At 37.3% G+C, this 20,516-nt stretch overlaps 1 protein-coding gene across 4 annotated transcripts in view; it reads right to left on the bottom strand.

Moving 5' to 3' along the window:
* LOC105423285 (agrin) overlaps nucleotides 1–13,776 on the bottom strand; it is a 433,811-nt gene extending 420,035 nt beyond the window's left edge. For 2 of the 4 annotated variants that reach the window (XM_089079439.1, XM_089079440.1), the window contains exon 1: nucleotides 12,099–13,776. The gene's annotated coding sequence lies outside the window, so the exon portion shown is untranslated. The remainder of the gene's footprint in view (nucleotides 1–12,098) is intronic. The other 2 variants (XM_011632973.3, XM_089079438.1) reach the window with 1 other exon arrangement.
* Between the last annotated feature and the right edge of the window lie 6,740 nt (nucleotides 13,777–20,516).

The following is a 20,516-nucleotide window of genomic DNA, read 5'->3' as shown; positions in this document are numbered from 1 at the left end:
AGTACTGTAAAACTTCAATTAGTTTTATGCTACGAAGAGTATAGTCGATTGAACAAAAACGAATCTAAATTTGTCCGACAATTACGATTTGAATCTTTTTCAATCGATCACAAGAGAACATGAAATTCCAATCTATTAAATAGCAAAGACTTTTCAAAAAAATTGCGCATGTTAAATGCCACATCACTTTGCAGATTGTAGCTCCGGGATTTCCCAAGGCATTCGCTTTTTCAAACAAAAACGTTCGTTCGACAGCACGCTTATACCTCATGCATGTCCGATATGCATCCCTGTGTGCTGTTTTTATAATTGATATCGCGATGCGATCTGCTCGAGCATGCACTCAATGTAATGCAAATCTCGCGAAATTTCCATTCCGTAATAATTTGCTCCGCTCCGCGCAGAAAACGTTTTTTAAATCGGTGACATCCGCTCTTTATTCCGCGCGGATAATATTCAATGGAAATAACAGCAACAGAGAAGTGCCTACACTGTCTCTCGCTGCGATTTATCGTTATACCTCTGCGCTGCTTCTGATTGCACTTTATATTATTGCGTTTCGCATAATGCATTTCGCAGCCGCAAACGTTTCTAACGACGGAGGCGACTTACGCGTCGGCGTTTGCCTTTAACGAAGAACGACCATGTGGCAGCAATCGCACTGACGTAAATGACGGAGTATCCTAGTATGTCGTGATCACTTACTTTCAATTATAAATCCTTTGACATACATATAAAATTGATTTCACTTCGTTAAACAAATCCAATTCGTGTTCTAGTTAAATTTCGTTCCTCTATGAATTTTGTTATTCAGTAATATACCGATTTGCATTAAATTTTTAAGTCTTTTTTTCTCTTTTCTGAAGAAGAGAGTAAAAAAGTAAGACATCAAATATTAATAGATTACTTTTTAATTAGATGAATAATCAGATGAAATCATTCCAAAGTCTCTTCTCTTTCAAAATTCATAAAGATGTATAATTAGCAAGCCAATACTTCTTTTTTTACGAATTAAGATAATCTTGATTAATGATGAAATAAGCCGTTTTTGTTTAGAAAGGAAGAAGAAACAGCGAGACTTTGCTAGATCATTAAGATAAATCCTTTCAGTAACAAAATGCAAGAACGTGCACGGGCAAAGCGAGGATCTCGCCGCGGTCGTTCGCGAAAAATAGATCCTGTAACCTGTATCCTACTCGGGTCTTGGGTCTCGGCTCTCATCATTACTCTCTCGCTCGCTACTCGTGCTCGGTGACGTGGAAACAGCTCACGAAGAGCCTCCCGCGCGGGACTACGAAATTGCTTTACCGCCCTCGCGCGGGGTCTTTAATTTGGTTTACCATCGGCTCCGACTTTCTTTTTCTATAGTGCACGCGGAGAATAAACTTTACCGTCACCTTTTTTCACCGAAGATCTGTTGTTGGGCGAGACACACGAAATTCGCCACAGACAAGTCTCCGCTCTCGTTATATGCGAATTATTCACAGAAACACGAAGCATTCTGCGAATCTGTAAAAACTGTGAGAAAGACTGTTTAGACAAATTCACGCAGTAATATATTTCCTGTAATTTTTATCTCTATATTCCCGAGCGTTAAAATAACGTAAAGCATTCTTCTTAAATAAAAGTCGAATATAATATTAGAATATATTATTTTAACTTCAAATATAAATATTTTTATAATTGTATAAAATTATTGTACGTATTGATTTGGTGTAATTTGTATCTCCTATGCATTTTGTATTAATGACAATAGTTTCACGATTACGTTTGCAAAAGTTTTTCAGAATTGTTAAAATTCAGCATATACATAGCATGCTATTCACGTATTTATTTGATTCCAAAAACCAAAGAGATTCCAAAGAGAAGATTTTGCTTTTCGAATGCCACTGCGCGACCAAATTCAGCTAAACCGCATGTCCTATTTGCGGGCGTACGTGTTGCCCTTCCATGGTCGAAAATCCGCCATTGAGAGCTTCGCCTGGCTGAAGTAAGTAGCTTATACCAAAGAGTCTCGCCGGGTGAAATTACCGGAGATGAAAGGAAGAGGAAGGAACTCGTTGACTTGTCCGCGGCTGTTTCGCGAACGACGAAAAGTCGTCGCCGCGATTTTACACGAGGTAATCTCTTTTCTTTATCCAACCCCTTATCTTCCGCTATCTTCGTTCCGAACAACCTCCTTCTTTGCGCCGTTCTGAGAAAGGATGAAGATTGGCTTTACCGATCTGAACCAAAAGTTCGCAGCCTCGATCGAGTCTCCTCTTCCGGTTATATCGTTGATCGTACGATGTGGTATAAAAGGGCTCTTCGAGTGACCTGTTCGGTCGTTTCGACGACAATATCGTTTCGAGCGGTCGATGGGTACTATTTTCAGGGCCGGCGATGAGCCATGAAACCCCAGCAGTAAAGACGAGGAATCTCGTGAAATATTCACATGCGCATGATACGAGCGGCATGAAATTTTTGCGATGGTCATCGGACTCGTCAGTGGACGTACAAAGCCCAGTAAAAGATTACAATTCCCGACATTAGAAAAGTACGCGTCAAAATGTACTGAAAATTCCTTTGTCCGAAATGTCACTGGCCTGAGAATGTCGCTTCTCCCCCAAAAAATGTTGCCGGTCGAAGCGACGAACGCACAAAAGTCGGAAAAATCACGATCCCCGACGTTATGACAAAAGCGTAGCGAAATTTCATTATCCCGAGAAATGTACTCATTCCACACGGATATTATTCTTTTCATATATTTTAGTTTCCAGATTTTATTTCGCATTTTTTTTCCGGATTCCAGCATGCCCTCGGGTACATATATCGAGGAAATAATTTTTCGGACGCGGTCAACGCATCTACACGCGCTTTCCCGACTTCACGATCTCTTTTTACGGTACTTTAACGTGCCGGAAATTCGCGCGCCGTCGTTCGCCGTCATCGATGCGGCAGTTCGAAATCACGCTACGGCCGTAATAAACTGCCGGCTCCCGCGGCTCGTTTCGTTCGTTGAAAAATTGCCGTCCAGCCGCCCTACAAAGTTAGTACGCTCACGGGAACGCTCAGCGCGGAAAAAAAATCCGAAATTGCGCGCAGCGAAAAAAAAGATAATTTATTTCATGCGACCATAGTGCGGCGATGCGAAAGACTTACGCGCGGAAACTACGATTCGATTGTAATTGACGATATTTTTATTTATCGTTTGACGTTAGCGACAACTAAATGCAATGCTTCATCTTCATCCCCCGAATAAAATTAGCATTAATGAATATTTTTTTCAATTTTTATTTTAATACTTAAATTTTAATACTTAAATATACTTAAATTAAATATAAATATTTAAATATAAAGATAAAATGCGGTTTTCTTTTTATTTGTTCTCTCATTTGGTTTAAAAACAGTTAAGTATATTTGTGAAACAGGTTTCATGCAGAATGGCAGAATATCGGGCGGATATTTCGTGTTGAGATTACATTTTTTCGCACTAAAATAAAAAAATCTTGCGCGGGAATTTATATCGATGTAAATTAAGTCTTAACGAATCGAGTTTGAAAAATTATATTTACTCAACTCAGCGTCATCCAGATCATATTTTCCAATGTTAATGAAGTAATTCAAAAGTGCATGATTCAAAGCGAGAGACGCCTTGCTTTCCTGCTTACGGTGTAGGTACGGGTAGATTATGCGAGGCAAGAAAAGCGTCGACGCTATTACCCTTTAATGCTGGGTTGGATACGTCAACGAGACAGGACTGAGCCTCAACATGACTCCATTCCGCGGTTGGCCGAGATAATAAATGCAAATGCAGTTCGGCTCGTGTAATCGCGAGATAATAAAGCGATCGCAACGGCGGGTATACGTCGTCAGGACGTTGGTAAATTACATGATATGCCGTGGCAAATCAAGATGGATTTTGCTACGGTAAATGTAGAAAATATAAAAAGAGAGATCCTTCCTCCCTCTCCAATGCATAAAAAAGCAAACAATGCGATAAACTTTAGATTCGATATTTTTACGTAACTATTCTAAAACTATGTTAAACTTCTGCATCTTTCATCTCATTGCTTATTTCGACACAACAAACAAGAAAAGTATAAATACACGATAATTTATTATACAAAAAATATCTTCGTAGATATATATATATATATATATATATATATATACATACACACACACACACACACATATATATATATATATATATTATTAGAAGTAGCAAAAATCTGTATTTTATATATATATAATTATTATATATATATATATATATATATATATATTATATAAAATACAGTTTTTGTTACTTCTAATAATTATTTTTATGTCTTTTAAATTTAAATTTACGTGTGAAATCATAGAGTACATTTTTTCAGTTTGAGAATAACTCGACTTAGGAGCAGACTTGTAACAAAACGCACTGTTCGTTAAAACTGCACATTTACATGAGGATACGTAAAGGGGAATGTGATCTACAAATACTCGACTTTAGAATGTGAACCTACGAAGTATCGATGTAAACCGGGTCGGGATGTCGGGTCAAAATGCCGGAGTCTTGGCCCCAAAAGGTTAATGGCTCCACGACACGAGACACATGAATGTGTCAGTACAATGCACTCCGTGTAATGTATTGAAGATTTTCGCGTTATACATGCCGTAATTGTTGCATTCTAATACAAACGGTGAGAATTCAATTAGAAATTATTCAACAGATCTGAATAATTCCGTATTTAACCGAGAGACAACAAAATCGAATAGATTATACAATCATCTGCTCGTATAAATATAAGAAAGTTTTAAAAAAAAACTATCAAGTCTAAATAAATTGATAAGACCAATTAAAACATATAGAATAACATGATATGTTAAATCTCTTTGAAGACGGAAAGATATAAAATAGCCACATTTTATTAGACCTCCTGGCTTAACGTTTGAATAAACTTCCATTAAAGTCACTCCAGGAAAGATTAGAGTCATTAAGAAAAATTTTACGAGCCAAGAGCGACCGACATCATGGTTTATGGTAATAGCGAGGAAAACAAAATCGAGACACGAGCTCCGAAGATGAACGAGCCGAGCTCCAAGGAAGTCGACTCGTCGATTCTTTCCATGTCGGTTGCTCCTTGAATCACTCGTGCCGCATTCTGTAGGTTGCATTCACACAACGAGGATGAGGTAGGCTGAGTGGAGACGATAAATGGGACGCGCTATTCGTCAGACACGCGCGTCTATTTGATCAAGCGGAGCAAACACGACATTTTCCCACGTACGGATACGTATTCTTTGAATTCCACAGACCTGACTATACATATTTACGGATGTTATACATATGTTACATTATAATTAATTCGATTTACGCGCGTAGACGATATACATATATTCAATATAACCCACATTTCTTTCACAAATATTTTCTTTTAATTAATTTAAAAAAGTAATAAATATAAATGATAGAGAAAAGGAGGGAGAGGGAGAGAGAGAGAGAGAGAGAGAGAGAGAGAGAGAGAGAGAGAGAGTCTTAATTTCTTATTTGTTCATTTAACAAATTTTTATCCAAATATCAATATGCTTAATAAACACAAATATGACTTGGATAATATGAAAATTGTTGTTAATATGGATTTTTTCTTTCTCTCGTTCCTTTTCTTCTTTTTTTAAAGTAAAAGTGCAAAAATGGATTTTATAATACGTATATATTATAGAAAAGAGAGAAAAAGAATATTATTCTCTCTTTCTCAGAAAAATCGACTTTTAGTCTTTTAATCTTTAGTCTCTTATCTGACTGCTTACGTGTTAACTTCTGAAAAATCATCGGCTTGCAGTGTAAAAATTGCTGTTCTAGAGCATTACTTTGCCAGCTCGTAATCGCACCCAAAGCGCCTCTAAATCGACTGCATGTTCATGCTCACGTACAGACTACACCGCAGTGTATCTAGAAAGCCGGACATTAATCAGAACGATCAGAACAGTACGGCCTTATCTAAGACAATTTGTATTTCTTACGAGCCGTAATCTATGCATTTTCTCATAAAAAGAACAGACAGTCGCAACTGAACTCTATCTTCCTATTTCCCTTTCCCTTAATATCCAATCTCTCTTCGAGATTTTGCATTCTTGCATCCTTCCATTCGACCGTGATGCTATGTAAGAAACGTACGAAACAACAAATTTCAAATGCTGCAGACGAAATAAACATGAATTCCTTGAATTTTATGCACATACAAAGGAATAAAGTTTAATAAAATATGAGAACAGATATGTCCACTTTTATGATTAAAAAAAAATTAAAAGAGGTTTGACAGATTATTATCAGCAACGTATTTAGCACTTACCTTAGTTAATAATTTATCTAATAACAAGCCTTTAATTTATTAATCGCCTACGAAAGCAATCGAGCGTTCGTGACTTTGCAATCTCTCAATTAATAAACTTTTGCGCGCGAGGATCCTGTCCGAGGTACCCGGTTTGCCCTTTATCTCGCAGGCGATAAAATAAACGAACGCTCGGATACTTGAAAAAGAATTGCCGACAGAATTCTTGAATAAAATTACTCGCCAGCGCTTACAAGGTAGTTACAAGGCAGGCAAAGAGAAAGTGGTCCTAATTAAATTCTGCGAGGATTACTCGGGTTTATGATCGGGCGTGATTGCCGAGAATCTCCTCGCTGCGACTCAGCGAGCTAAATTAAACACACCTCTCCGAGAGAGATCATTCTTCTGCCGAGCCGTTGTTAAATTAATCGTAAGCTAATAATAACGAAACGCTATGCTCCGACATCGGCGATAAGAAAAAGACTCGCGAAAATGTGCAAACTTCATCGATAGTGACGAGCGAAAAAGAGATTGAAAGGCAGCGATTAAATTACAGCGAATTGTGCTCGGTTTATTAAAAATAGACTACCCGCGAAGAAAAAACAATTTGTTTAAACGACTATTAATTATAAATTAAATTTGGATACGACATTTAGCCATGTTGATATTTTAAAATGTTGACATTAAAACATTTTCACGCGCACGTAAAGTTGCTTTAGGCAACGAGAAATGTCGATATCGACAAAAAATATCGACGAGTTTTATATCGTATACATTCTTTGCAGTTATTTACATTTACTTTCAACATATATATATATATATATTATATTCAAAAAATATATTTCATTGTAAATATCATCGTAAATTTCACTGTAAATATTTATTTCAATATTATGGTAACCTAAAATAAAAAAAAATTAAACCTTTTTAATTTTTATCGAATAGTTATTAAAACTTTTAACTTTTATATTAGAATTTTAAAAATCTATCTAAATGTTAAACATATTGGAATATATAACGAATTATATCATTTTTGTGTGCGAATTCTAGCTGTCAAACTTGCTGAAACTATAAATGCAAAATATATTGTTGATATATGTATTAAGTCTATTTATAGAAATATAAATCAAGCAAAAATTAATCATTAATAAGTCATATTTTCTCACAAATTTTGTCGGGGATTTAATATTTATGTCATTTCGCTTTTGAGAGATGTGATAATCACATTCGCGCCACGACAATCACAATGGAATAATATTCAATAGACAAACCTTGATTAATGGCGATGACAATTTTCATTTACAATTGACCATATTTGAGCTGAAAAGTTGATCCAGAAATGAACTAATTAACGGATGTTAACGAATCAAACATGTCAATCTGCTGCTTTCACAAACTATACAATACATCATGATGATGCCCAAATCCAAATCAGATTCTAATATTTCATTAAAAATGTCTTTCTTCTAAACTTTTCTCGCAGGAATTGTTTTTATTCAAAACAATTAAATAAATAAATTAATAAATACCGACAGTAAGAATGCTAAACAACATTAAATTGCGTAAATCTTTGACACTGTAAAAAATATAATAATAATAATATATTATTAACCACCTTTATAAAAAATTAATTATAGCTGCAACCGATACGATCCCGTTAGAGAGATCAAAAACAACCTAACCTGGGCAGCTATTTCTTAGTTACGGGAGTTACGCCCAAGGATCTCGGGCGGACCAATTACACCACTGAATAATTGTCCGAAGTTACGAGTTGTGCCGTTAACAAGTAACGTCGGAGTGCTAACGCGGTTCCGGTTTCTTGGCCCGAATAATTCCGCCGGACTATGCCGAGAGAACTTCGCAGTCGTAAACAGAGCCCGAAGAACACTCGCTTTTGTCGCATCTCCATAGCTCAACGAGCAGTTCGGAAAAATAAACGTACCATAAAATGAAGTAAGATCACCGCAGTAGATAATTTTATGCAAAAGCGGAAAAATTGCAGAATACTTGATTTACAAAGACAGTGCAATAATAAAATATATATACAATAAAAATCACGTGCACGAATACACATAAATATAACATTATTCTTTACATGTTATTATATTTTTAATTAAAAAGTAACGATGGTAAAATTGATGCAGAAAAAGAGAAAATTATAGACATGTTAAACATAATATTTAAATATCGATTAAAAATAATTAATAAAACAATAATGCTTAGTATCGTTACCGTAAGAGAAGGGAAAAAATAAGCCGCAGGCTTATAAATAGAATATTAAATATTTAATTAAATGTTTCTTTTGATCTTGACTAAAAGTGCTTAATTAACGTGCAACAAACTATCATAAGAGCAGGATTAAAAAAGGCGAAACATAACAAACCAGAAGCGATAAAAAGCTGATAAGTACGAGCATTTAATAACTGCATTTAATATTGCTGAAATTAATAAAATTCATTTCTCTAATATCCCATAATATTACGTCAATATGTTGCTCGAAAATAGCAAGATAAAAAAAAAATACAGGAACACACATGCATCAACTTTAAGAGAGATAAGCGGCACGAAAGTGAGTACTTTCTGTTACAATTTAAACATAAAACACCTTTTACCACTTTGCGATATTGATTTCACAATCATAAATGTATGCCGAGAGAAATTTTTATGTCTTTTAAATTATACAGGTAATAAGATCTCACTGTATTATTTTTACATGTAAAATTTCATTTACAAATATTTCTTGATCATTATCTATGCACATAATTGCTATTGCTCATGCAACATATAATTCTCTCTCTCTCTCTCTCTCTCTCTCTCTCTCTCTCTCTCTCTCTCTCACAAATATTTATTCCAACATTGTTTATAAATAGAATTCGATTCTATCCGTAAAGATAAATCTCTAGTAGCGAAAAAATAGACATGGCTACGTTACCTAATTCCTAAAAAATCAAAGATTTTTTTCGATTGTTCGTAATGAAAATTGAATATTGAAAAACAGAAACGCACACTTCTAAAAATCTGCGCTCAAAGTCAATTTAAGAAAATGTCCTTGCGACAAGCATCTGCGGAACCATTATTTCTGAGGGAGACTAACGAATTAGGCTAAGAGTAATCATCAATCACCGATCGATGATTGATAAAACACGACAAGCGAATAGAGCGCATTTTCTATTTGATCTGAAAAATTAATTTTGCTCCGTAAGAGAAATCCGTAATGATTGATTATATTAATCCATAATCGTAATAATTTTGATGCCATTCTAATACCATTCTTCTAATAGAAAAACAAATTTCCGTCAATCAGTGTCAATGCGAGTGATAACTTGGAACCGGGGAGGTCAAAGGATCGCGCGATCAAGATCATGATTTACCGAGTAATCCGCGACGAGCCTCATTACAATTTACCTGAGAGTTTCCCCGGCCAATCGGGACTTTATCTCACAGGCGTCATCGTTACAACAACGTGGCGTGCCAATCGATCCGGCCGATATCGCGCGAACTTAAGCTGCAATGTGGAAGCTTCCGGGTAAACTTTCCTGCGATTAAGACCGGTAATGTACGAAATTGCGGCGAGATAGCTGTGCTTCAGTCTCCCCCCCTCCCCTCTTCTCCGCCGAGCTTTTCGCTAGAATTTCGACGCGGGGCCCGCGTTTATCATCGATCGCGTTACTTCCACGTCGACGCTAACCAAGTGACGTCGCGTTGCCGAATTAACGCCGGCGTTTCGCCTTTTGCCAAATTACGCGGTAAATTTGCAATTATCGATATCCCATTAAAATGTGCAGTTTTGTTTAATCGACTGACGCGGAAAGCTGAAACTGGCAGCAACGTGCAACGTAAATACTTCAATATGAAGTGAGAGGCCTAATTGCGGTTTATGCCAAATTTGTGCCAAATTGTTGTCAAACGCGAGAAGAAATATAGGCGCCTTATTTTACGCTTCTGCAATAACGCATTTGGAATTGATATATCGGCCGATCGAAATGCTCCGAAAATTAATTGCCATCATGTTTTGTTATTTAATTGTATGGAGCAGGATCCATGAATTTTATATATATTTATATTCAAGTCGCGAATAGAACTGAAAAATCGGAAATGAAAAATCAGAAGCAAATCACGGTTTGCGATAAATCATATTGCGTTATTAAAATTTCCCTATTCCAGCACATTTGGCAATTAACGGCGAGGCATGATAGGAAAAAGCTCCGCCAACTCTCGACATAAATTCTCATGTATCGATCGGTGTTCTCTGAATATTTATTGAATCTCTACCCTATTCAGAAACAATATCTTACGCCTACGAAAAATCTTTGTATCTTTCTTTTTATAAGTTAATCTCTCGTGTCAACAAGTCAATATAAAGAGTCTTAAAATAAAAATTGCGTTTCTGTTAAAATGATATTCAAGTACTTTAGATACTAAGATCGACCCTGACCTCTGTTTTTATTTTATTTTTTTTTTTATAGACTATCGCGACACACAAGTCGGTTATCACTACTGACCGTAAAATCCTGATCACGTCTATTACCGTTCGTGACCGGCAGTCGAATGTCACCCAGTCAGTCAATTGTGCCGATATAAAAAACAAGTGAAAGAGTTAAAAAGCGAGGGATATCACTAGGAGTATCAAAGCGTCGAATCGAATCCGCGTTCAAGCTAATAAAATTGACCAACCGCCAATTTCGCGCGCTCTTTAACAAACAAGCGGACGGAAGCGTTCCAATGCGACTAATAAATTCGACACGATGCCCGGTACCCCCTAAATCCCGGCGATTTGTATTTCATTTTTCGAACGATAGCGACGGTATTATTTGTGTCACGGTATTATTGGTGGGGTCGCGTTTCCGAGAGTACGCGCAATCAACGAAACGCTATTTATTGCGCATTCGCGAAAAATATAGAAAGCAGGTGTCACAGCAGCTTTGCGTGAGTCAGACTAGATGTCTTTTTTCCGTAAATTTCCAACGCAAGTTTGAAAAACACAGATCGTGCAAATTAATTGATCGCTTAGATAACAAAAAGAAATTAAATTATATTACGCAGAAAGAAATTAATCTTATCTTATAAAAAAAATAAAATTTGTCGTATATTCGTAAAAGAGCAATAAAAAGTTCCTTTCTTCAAAAGGAAAAACATATAAAGAAGATAAAGGACGTAACGGATGTCGGCAAAGAAAACCACATAGCTCGATCTTCGTCGTGAAAATCCGATTCTTTCGCGCCCGTAATGTTTTGCGAACTTGGTGGAAAACATAATTGAAAGAAGGACAATCCTGAGCACGTGTCCTTGTCCTCCGACGAGAAGGTGTTGGAGGACTATTACAGTAGGTCGATAATCCAATTTCGCGTGAAGCGAAACGATCGCGGAAGTCGTAAACGTACGTCGCCGGAAATTCGTACGCGGAAGAGAACGAAAGGGGATTTCCCATACGTTCCGAATATCTCTCTCTCTCTCTCTCTCTCTCTCTCTCTCTCTCTCTCTCTCTCTCTCTCTCTCTCTTTCTCTATCTGTTCTTACAAATCGTCTTGCCTGAGGATATACCCTTCGTAAGATTCTGTGAAGGAATTTCGTATAATCTACCGTGCATGACGCCGACGCATAACGCCGAAAAACGGAAGCGACTTTGCTCCTCGCCGCTTTCAAAAAATCGCGTCTCTCCTCCTAGATTAGATGTGAAATCACCTCGGAAAAACTTCCGTTTCTTGTTTTTCTCTTTCTTTCTTTTCCGTCATCGAGGACGGAAAAAAATGATGACATAGCGTGAAATTGCGATCTCGTCATATGGCCTCGAGAAATATTTACCTGGTGGCTCGCACTCCCGACTCCTGTTGGCCTTTAATTAATGAGCTTCCATCCTCGTAGTCTCGTTCAGTCGAACGTTTCGTCGGCGGTACTCGGGGCAAAGATTGGATTCCAATCGATAGCGGTCCCTTGCGATGTGCGACAAGAACCGAAATCGTACCGTGTATACCGTGAGGAAAAATGTCGAGTCTTATCTGCGGCACTCGTTAAGTCGCATCGCGTCGCACGTCGGGCCGGGCGGACTAATGATCGCTTCTACCACTTGCAATTACACAGGCCGCGTCAGGGCGCCGCGTACTCAAGCCGGGAGACGGCATATTTTTTTTCTCCAGCCAGTGAAACAATGCAGGCCGTCGGAAAACGATGGCTATCGCGACGACTATCGATCCCACGCGCTCGTAAAGCTCGCGAGACTCGCGCGACGCTGTATTATATTTCTCGCGACGCGGAGATGATATGTTGCTCGATTGTAAAGAGAGAAAGCGACTCGTGGATACATTTGCGGATACGCCGTCGAACGATTTTGTCACGCACGTCTCGTGTCACCATCGCAGGATTTTACTCCAATCCGTTCACCGTGATCCTTCTCCGCGCTCTCGCCGGAGTTTCCTAAGTCAAAGATACATTTTCCGAACGATTTGTCGCAGCCGGAGGTTTCCATCAAGAATTTTATTAATACGATACGTGACGAATCTCGGTGGATCGTGATGCACTGCTTCACTGCTATTTCATATATATTTCACTGATATGCTTTCACAGATGACTCGTCACGTACAGCGTTTTGGACTTGCTGACCGGGATCTTGCTTAATCTCGTACGTGACCGAGCTTGGCGGGTCGTGATGAGCAACTTTTCTACTTCACTTGGGTCATTGATATGTTCTTCGCAAAGGTTCGCCAATTATCCGCTTCCTGATAAACCCTGACAAATTGCACGATCCTAACCTTTAATGATACTTCCTCGAGTCGTTGATATGTCGAATCAATCGGATGCACGCGATGCCGTGCGAGAAATCAGGAAAAACTTTACTATACCTGACAAGTCTCGGTAGTATCTAATGCATGATTCCAGTATTCTACGACGGCTGATTCTGAGTAATTGAACAGAGCCTCGCGGAAATATTTACGTTCAGCGTAGATATTCGATCGACTACGAGTCGTGTTCCTGGAGGTATTTTCAAGTACCGCCCAACGAGTTGAACATCGCGCGCGCACTGCACTCACTTCCTCGAACCTCACTTCGTTCACTAGTCACCAGGCCAATTCAGATCGTCAGGCTTCCGCGAGGACAGCCATCGAACGCGTGCATCGCGACAAAAAAAATATCCTTACTCCAAAAAAGGGGTTCGCTCTCCGTATCAGTATCCATGATCCATCTTAGGACGGATCACCCGGAAGTCTCTTCATCTCTCGAGGGGTGAACGGTTTGCGAACGTCGGACGATCAGGACGTAAATTGGCAGGATCGGGGCGGAACGTCCTCGGCGTCGGTACGCGCCGGTATGTCGCGAGTGTTCACCGGATGTACCGGGGGGCGGACGACGAGAAAAAGAGAGACAGAGGAAGAGAGAGAAAGAGGGAGGAACGTCAGCGGACGCGAAGGCTCGGCACGCGAGTTCGCCGGCCGACTGAAGTACGGTTCGGCTGTCAGTCGACCCCGCACCCGAAACTCGACTCGTCTTCGTCGAACGAGTCCGCCGTCTCCGTCGGCTTTCCCTCGGGGACACGGGGTGGCTCGGGGGCGCAGAGGGTAGGAACGGAGCGAGCGCGACGCGCCTGCGCCAGGTAAATCGGCCGACGGTGGTATTCGTTGCACTTGCTATCCACCACTCGGTGCTCTCTCGTTCTACGATGCATATCCAAAGCGCGACACAACGAAAGAATTGATATCGAGACGACATCAATAAATTGATTTGAAAGCATGCAGAGCATTTCTTTCATCGAAAAAAGATTATTGCGACCGACGACATTTGTTTCTTGATCATTACTAGCACTCGTTAACTGCAACGCGTTTCGTAATACGCGAACGAACACTTTAAAAAAACTCTAAATTGTGCCTCTAAATTTTGTACATCAATAAATCGATTTATTAAATTAACATAAAAATTGAGATATATTCATATATCGTATAAATAATATCTCCTTTATCGAGAAAAATTAAAACTTGGAAGATCATTTCTTGATTATTTCTTGAACATTGTTTATATCTATTCTTTGCAATATTCAATCGCATAGGTCATCTAATGGATCAGTGAATCGGGAATATAACGGATTTTCAACATTGAATTTAGAACTTATTTTAATTTTCTGTTTCTCTTGATATATATTTGTCCAATTTCTATCAGCTTGATACTTGTATATTCTTAACAGAAAGTATACAAAATCACATAAAATAATAAAGTTAACTTAATAAAATAATATAATGTAATTTCTGATGAGAATCTTATCATGAGATCAGAGCAGACAAAGATTCCGAAAATATTATTTCTAATAATATCATCACAGATCGAAAAAGTAACAAAGTTTATACTGACTCGATTTAGATTATCAAATCAGTTATAGATGAATAAATATAATTATCTGTTTTCTTTTCCAATACCTCTATATAATTTATATTAAAATCTCATTATATATCCCATTATATCCCATTTATTCAATATTAAATAAATGCTTTTTCAGGTTAGGATAAATAATGTTTATCATCTTATTATAAAATTATTGCGTCGGCAGTTACTTTAAAAAAACTTATTAAATTACTTAAATAATTGAGTCTGATTGTCACGATTATGTTTAGCATGAACTCCATCTATCGTTACCTTTGTAGAAAATTATAATTTGCTATCGATCGAAAAACCAAAATTTTCACTTCTTCGATGTTCAATTATATTATCAATCAGCGTGTCTACGCTAATATGCATAGCGCGATATAAATCAATTTCAGAGCGGCAGTCTTGTGCCTTCGTACACTCGATGGACTTCATTCTAATGAGATTTTACCGCACATAGAGATTTCTATAACCCATATTTCACAAACATCCGTTATAATTATAACGTATAAATCAGGTATAGCATATATATCGGTCAACAGTCTAAATACATTCCGGATATGCTTTCGCGACAGAATTTGAAATTATATAATACAAAGATTATTATCTACTACTATACTATACTCTACTATAAAGTCATCTCTCTTATTTTGTCTCGCTTGACGATATAAATCGTTCTAAATTAATAAGCGTCTGTGGCGATTAATCAATCGGTTCATTTATTATTTCTCAAGCGTATGCCACAATTTTCTACGGACAACCCGCAGAATCTCGATCCCACATCGCACGTTCATTTGCCCTCTCCCCCCGCCCCCTCTAAGTCCACCCCTGTGTGCGCTGACGATTCGATGTGGGAAATCAATCACCCCCCGAAACCACTTCCGGCGAACTTCGAAGGCACGTCTCGTCGCCGACCATCGGAGTCGAGATTCCTCGAGATGATCGCGGTTCATGCTTCGTTCCGTTTCTGCTGATGGACAAACATTGCCGAGGACGATATACTAAAGGAAGATATTTCGGAATGTGATTTCCCCCTTTGCACAAAGCGGATCTCGGGCCCCCGCTCAAGCCCTGATCAATCTATTTCGTTAATTTTCCCGATCCGATTGATTTCACCGCGAACCTACAACCCGCATTTGCATTACGTAGATTTTGCATTTAAGGAGAAAGAGCTCGAACCGAATTAAATCCGAGACCCAAGAATTCCCGCGATCGCGATTTGTTCGCTATTTTTAACTGTTGATATCTTGATGTGACCTATTACATATCTATTTTCATTCTACCTACCTTACAATTACTTTGTTATATAATTAGATCTGTTTTGAACGAGTCGTAAAAAACGTTACGACATGTAACATTATAACCTAGTTGCATATCTAATGCTTCCAGCGAATAACCAACTAAATATATCGACACGGTTATTGCCAACCAATTCAGTGCCCGGCCAAAGCAGTTCTCATTATTGCTGATTCAGCAATTTCATTAGTTTTCGTAGTTCGCTCAACGTACCTCGGAGTAATAAGCCCAAATTAGATTATCGAGCTTTACGATGCATAGCTGATGCATAAATAAAATAAAAATAATAACCGAGAGAACAAGTATACCCAAGATGTTCGTGATTTACATGTTCATTAAACGAGAAAATGTTAAAGATATTTCTTACACAAATATATTATTCATTAGATTTCATCCAAATTTATTCTAGCAAAATATTGCGAAACTTTGCAAAGAACTTTTCATTTCATTTCGTGAAAGGAAATCGGAGATGATAAAAGGCGTCGCGTTAATGATAAAAGAAGCAGAGTAAACGCCCATGAAGACAAATACTTAGGACAGTCAGTCGGAACCTCTTCCTCGTCTAACGATCATAGACAATAACAATAATCGAGATAACGCACGCAGCGGCACTCCGCGAGATCCGTTTAGTCCCTAGCCAAATTGCCAATATTATCAGTTATCGGATTATTACGGCAAATTGTTCGCGTTTGCCTTTACCAACTAGCCTACATACTGCGACCCCTGTGGCGACCCGACGTCCTCGATCTCTCTGTTCCCTCCCGCCCTCTCCCCCTTCCCCATCGCCTTGTCCCGTGCTCTATCAGAATTCGCTCTATTCGTCTCCACCCTTCGTGACCGATAGAAGCGACATTCTGAATGTTGCGACCAGGTGCGATCAGGTCGTTCACATTAAACTTCATAGATGATTTCATAGCGAAGTAGCACGGATGAAGCAGCATCAAGAGGAGATCAAAAAATTATTCCGTTATTTTCTATTTTTTCTTTTTTTGTAATAATTTCAACAATATTTTGTCATTATCTCATCAACAATGTAGTAATTTTTTATTTCTGCAGATTGCAGCTTAAGATAATAATCTAAGGACTAAAAATTAACAAAATTTTCAATCGCCATAGTTTTTTAATTTTTGTAATTTATAACTCGGAATCTATCGCTATAAAGAGAAATAGCTACTTTTTTTTACGTTTTTTAGTTGAGAGAGAGAGAGAGAGAGAGAGAGAGAGAGAGAGAGAGAGAGAGAGAGGAGAAGAATAGAGATTGTAGTAGTAATTTGTACTCTGTGCACGTGCGTGGATACATACTATTTATGTACGTAACGGACTTACGGCTGTAAACGTGGATGTATGTGGTGTAGGTATTATAGGATCATAACGTACTAAGTCTGAGATATAGATATCGCAATGTGTAATATCCTGTGCTTCGATTCCACGCTCTTCCACTGAGAAATATTATATTTGCTCCTTGCGCGTCCCGCGACCGATTCCTTCCATTAAACTTTCTTCACATCATAAACTTTCGCCAGTTACGTCAGCTAACTGTTTTCCGATCTTGCTCCACGCCGAGCACCAACCAATATCGCAGAAAACGGAGCGCAGTTCGTTTGCAATGGTTATTCATTGTTTAAACTTGTTTAAAGGCTGAGATTGAACGTTAAAAAAGACGAAAAGACGTAAAGACGAAATCTAATAAACAAACTATTTCTTTTTATAATTCAAAAGTTAAGCTTTGAACAAAGTTTTGGAAGAGAAAAAGTCATCTCAGAATCCAATCAAGAATATATCTTTCAAAGGACAAATAGTTATTCTGAATCACTCTGTATATACTATTTTATATATATAAAATATAATTTATATTATATATACATATATCATATTTTACATTAATTTCGCTTGAAATTAGTAGTTTATCAATTGATAATAACATGTTAAATTGCCATAAAAATTAAATATTTGTTACAAAGCAGAATTATGCATTATTTATGATAGACAGAATTAAAAGACTAGTGAAATGGCACATTGAAACAACAATGGCATGTCATGGCATCTATCATCATCAACAATATACGTATTTAGTGCCATAGCCAGTTTATTCAACAAACTTTCCATCTCCATTATTACTTTGCTTTATGAAAATGTCACAAATCAAATATTGAAGCATCTAAACGGATATACAAACTGAAACGATGTATTTTAATAGACTCCTCCAAATATCATTAAACGAGACAATTTTCATAACAGAGTTAAACTTGAAATTCTTGTTATTATTCAATTAAATACATAATCACTCTATAAATCATGCTTCGAATACTATATTATGTTGTACCGTCATCTTTTCTCAATCTGTCATCTGTTATTTACTGAATAATTTTGAACTTTTTTTTGACGAATTGGTATTATTTTTTACCACGTTTTTAATTATAAATGTTTCAAATAAACTTAATATTTTTGTGACGTTTGTCACAATTTATTATATTATCATTATTCTTAATACGGCGTCGCACGTATCCATAAAATGAAACAGTGACAGTAAAACGAACGAATTCTGTATCGTCTAGCATTATGTGGAGTTCGCAATAAATCACGCAAAATCACCCCTCGCCTAACCGGAGGCGCGGAATTTCCTCCACGAATCTCCGTTGCAATTCGTCAGAAAACACGGCACCGGCAATAACGCGACGACGACAATTTTGTTTTAATCATGCCAACACTCGCTCTCTTGTCGCTCTCTTGTCAACGTAAAAGGAAAAGAGCTAAAGAGAAACAAGTCCGCAATTATTCCACAGGAAAGCCGGGATGCTTAATATTACATTATCTCAAGTAATTAAATTTAAATTTTTGCTTAGAAGATAACCGTAGCGCCTTTTTTTCCAATTTATTTAACGAATATATATAAAATTCTCAAAAATAAAATAGCTGAAATACACACAATAAAGAATTTATAAAACATAAATATAAAGTTTATAAAAGAGAAATATAATTAAATGATTAAATCAAATTCTATTTAATTAAGTAATTAAAATAACTTGTAAAGTAAATCTCAATAATTATATAACGCACTTTCAAGATAAAAATAAAGTGGACGGTGTATACATTTTTTATCATAAATGCAATTTTAGTTGCGTCATAAATTATATGAATTATAATTTAATTATAATTTTAAATATTATTATGGCAAACTTTTAAATAAAATACATCGTACATAAAATTAATTTCAAACTGTTAATATTAGAATATAAACCAATATTTCTCGAAGCTCTCTAAAAGTTTAAGGATTGAAAAAAGTGCACGTATAAAAGCTCTCTTTTATCACGAGCATCTACGTGAGGGAACATGGTGACGGCGTGACGACAATTTTGTTTTAATCATGCCGCCTCCGTCCGCGATTCTTCGCAGGATGAAAGAACACATACGGCAAAATGGTGGAGAACGTAGCTGTGCCCGGGAGATTCGAGGAGTACCGTCTGTCTCTAACTCGAGAGCTGAGTTCGTCCTTGTTACGGAGACATTGCACCCGGCTGTCTCTCGTTCAGACGTTCCAAGAAGGGGTTGCAAGTAGAGACGGTGGTTTCAATCGCCGACGCCTTTCCGAATCTCGACGAGGTTAATAGTCGAACGTGCCTAGAGGGATGCTTTAGGACTCCTCTTCACTCCTACTCTTTCATCGTCATCCGCTATATCCGACTATTTCCGCTAACCAGCCCAGTTTCGATCTCTTCCCTCCTATCCTTCAATGTTCGTTTGAATAAGCCTGCGATCTCGTCATTCGATCCTCCCAATGCGAAATTTCGAACTACACAATTTCCATTTCCCCTCATCTCGATTTCATCTATCTCTTTTTTTTCTCTACCTTTCTCTTTCTCTCCATCTCTCAAGCCTGCAACGTCGTCTGTCTTACGGCGATAATATGTTAATCAGCCACTCGCAATGTTAATTAATTGCCGGCAGTGCTGGCGAATCTCGCATGAACTTCAAACCGTCTGCCGCTCGCTGCTGATAAATAGACAGTTATTCCATTACAATGGAAACTCCGCTCGTGCATCAAACTCCTTAGCATTCTAACACTATATACAATTCTCATTTTATCTACAGAGCGTACACAAGGTGCTCGCTTATCGACATCCTTGTGTTTAATATCGGAGAAATTGTTCATAAATTGTTTATAAATTGAGCTATATTTATATATTGATATATAAATATTAATAGCATCAATAAAATATCGTAAAATAACGTTGGATTTTTCCATGCCAAAACTATTTTTCGTCAAATTTGTTCTATGTTTCATACTCAAATAAATTTATTATTTAATATTTATGGTATTTGATATATAATAATAATAAAATAAAAAATGACAAATGAAAAGATAAAAAAGTATATAATAATAAAACAATAACTATATATACAAATGTATATATAGATTACAATAACTACAAAATAATAATAATTACATCGGGATTCAAGTATAATGACATCTGTGAACTAACGCGCCCTTTCCGTGATTAATAAGGTAACCCAAGATTAATTATTCAATCTCAATTAATCAAACTGTCGAGAGTACGGAAGAATATTTAAATTCACTAA

The sequence above is a fragment of the Pogonomyrmex barbatus genome, unplaced genomic scaffold, assembly GCF_055798465.1.
Source record: "Pogonomyrmex barbatus isolate J1 unplaced genomic scaffold, ASM5579846v1 scaffold3, whole genome shotgun sequence".
NCBI classification, from domain to species: Eukaryota; Metazoa; Arthropoda; class Insecta; order Hymenoptera; family Formicidae; genus Pogonomyrmex; species Pogonomyrmex barbatus.
The sequence above is the reverse complement of the archived record's forward strand: the minus strand, read 5'-3'. Positions and strand labels throughout refer to the sequence as shown.